The sequence below is a fragment of the Canis lupus genome, chromosome 1 (assembly GCF_003254725.2).
Source record: "Canis lupus dingo isolate Sandy chromosome 1, ASM325472v2, whole genome shotgun sequence".
Lineage (NCBI taxonomy): Eukaryota > Metazoa > Chordata > Mammalia > Carnivora > Canidae > Canis > Canis lupus.
Genome location: NC_064243.1, coordinates 75,590,172 through 75,592,903, shown reverse-complemented (window position 1 = coordinate 75,592,903; position 2,732 = coordinate 75,590,172). Strand labels below are relative to the sequence as shown.

At 42.8% G+C, this 2,732-nt stretch overlaps 1 pseudogene; it reads right to left on the bottom strand.

Annotated features, from left to right (window-relative positions):
- Nucleotides 1-319: 319 nt before the first annotated feature.
- On the bottom strand, nucleotides 320-2,458 carry LOC125756065 (phosphoserine aminotransferase-like; annotated as a pseudogene).
- Nucleotides 2,459-2,732: the final 274 nt, after the last annotated feature.

The window sequence follows — 2,732 nt, the reverse complement described above, 5'->3', positions numbered from 1 at the left end:
ACAGGATAAAGAAAGATCCCAAGTTTGTCCTTTAGCCTGGAACCCCTAAACACTCACCACATGGGCAGTGTGGACCTGAATTAACAGGTGCAGAACCCAGAAGATTCCACTGCTGTCATTTTGGAAAGGATCAAGATTCAGCACCCAGAGGACCTTATGCACCCTCCATGCTGTGTGTTTGTGTATCTCTAAAAGCAATTAACTGCATTTGCATAATTAAGTCCACAGACAAGTTTGAATACTGAGATTTAGCTAGAAAAGGTAGCAACAAAGATACATTCAAAAAAAAAAAAAAAAGGAAAGACAATGTAAGGTAGAATTTGTTAGAAAAGCAAAAGGAAGATTTTAAAAAATGTTTCCAGTTCAAGTCAGAATTAAGGTGTCTATTGGAGTGCCTGCTTGGCTCAACTGGAAGAACATGTGACTCTTGATCTTGAGGTTGTAAATTTGAGCCCCATGTTGGGTGTAGAGATTACTTTAAAAATAAAAAATCTTGGGATGCCTGGGTGGCTCAGGTTGTGATCCCAGAATCCCGGGATCAAGTCCTGCGTCGGATCCCAAGGAGCCTGCTTTTCCCTCTGCCTATGTCTCTGCCTCTCTCTCTGTGTCTCTCATGAATAAATAAAATCTTTAAATAATAAAATAATTTTTAAAATCTAGGGGCATGTTGGTGGCTCAGTTGGTTAACTGTCCAACTCTTCATTTGAGCTCAGGTCATGATTTCAGGGTCATGAGATCAAGCCCTGCATAGGCTCCCTGCTGGGCATGGAGCCTAATTAAGATTCTTTCTCTGCCTCTCCCTGCCTGCTCTCTCTTAAAATATTAAAAATCTTAAAAAAAAGAAGAAGAATTAAAGTGCCTGTTAAGTTCCACCAGCTTTGCAGAGATATGAATGTTTTGCTGTTCTTCAAAAAAAAATGATAATCTATAATAAAATGTTCAAGAAAAATACCATGTTTATTGTTTTTGTAGCCATTCCCAAGTTACTTTAAATTTTGTACATTATTCAAGGGCAGAGTATATATTGGTTGTGTTCACAGCTCATGCATCTCCAAAGAATGTTTCATGAATGCTGCCAGATTCTAAACATCTTCTATTCTGTCAGCATTATACAGAGAGGCCAGATGACTCCCACAGACCCACTCACTTTCAAGGAGATCATATTGAGTTCAAGAGTTTAACAAGCAACCTTTTTTTCTAAAGCATCATCCCCTTTGGCATTGCCAATGCAGAATGAAATATTTAACTTGCTTCTATTCTGGGATCCATATACATGGAATCCTTGAGAATTATCAATACTATCATAAATCATTTGTGCTTCTCCAATGGCTGCACTGTCCTGTTCTTAATCTACTTCAGGACCAAGCCCATGTCACAGATGCTGAAACTCAGAGGTGTGTCATATGAGGAGTGGTTTGGGGCCTGTACTTTGTATTCCAGGACCAAGGAATACTCTGAAGGCAAACCCCAGGAGGTCATCCCCAGTGATCACCAATGTGGTCCCTGCAGAGCCAGCATTCTTCTGAGCACCAGCAAAAATCACACCAAACTAGGAAACATCCATTGGCTTGGATAGGAAGCTTGAGGGCAGGCAGCAAACCACCACTGGTCTCTTATGTCAGAGATAAAGGCAAACTCCACTTTATGCATGGTCTTGTCAGTGCAGAATGCACAGAGGAGGTATCTGGGCTGAGGTTCCAAGGGCTTGGATTGGAATTCTTGCATAACTCCCAAGTTTAGGGTAGACAATATTCACTTCCCAAAGTTCTAGGCTTCTGCTGCCTCAGCTAACTAAGCTCCTGTCATCTTGTATGTAGCATACCTTCTTGCTTTCAGGCCAATCAGGTTTAAGAGGACCAGCAGGGAATTGGCCTTGACATACCTCTCTGCACAAAAATCACCTTGTGGTTGTCTGGAACAGCTGACAATTTCTGCACAAGATTCTCTGTGTTAATAATTTTAGTAAAAGCTGGCAGTCTGGGGATCCCGGGATGGCACAGCAGTTTAGTGCCTGCCTTTGGTCTGGTCATGATCCTGGAGTCTGAGGATCGAGTCCCACATCAGGCTCCCTGCATGGAGCCTGCTTCTGCCTCTGCCTCTCTCTCTCTCTCTGTGTCTCTCATGAATAAATAAATAATTAAAAAAAAAAAAAAAAGCTGGCAGCCTGTGGCTCATTTCTAGAATACTAGTGCCAACTTGTATTGTAGTCAAATACTTCTTATTCTATCTCTAAAAACATGGAATGTTTTATTTTTTTATTTCTTTTTTTAAAGATTTTATTTATTTATTCATGAGATATATATATATATATAGAGAGAGAAGTGGAGACACAGGCAGAAGGAGAAGCAGGATCCATGCAGGGAGCCCAACGTGGGACTTGATCCCGGGACTCCAGGATCATGCCCTGGGCCGAAGGCAGGCGCTAAACCGCTGAGCCACCCAGGGATCCCTTATTTTTTTATTTCTTTTAATATTTTGTTTATTTATTCATGAGAGACACAGAGAGAAAGAGAGAGGCAGAGACACAGGCAGAGGGAGAGGCAGGCTCCATGCAGGGAGCCCGATGTGGGACTCGATCCTAGGTCTCCAGGATCATGCCCTTGGCTGAAGGTGGCGCTAAACACTGAGCCACCCGGGCTGCCCATGGAATGTTTTTAGACAGGTTGGCAGCCAGAGCAGAACTGACTGCCTGCCTGGGACAGTCCACCGGGCGTCCGAGGTGGGCAGGCTTG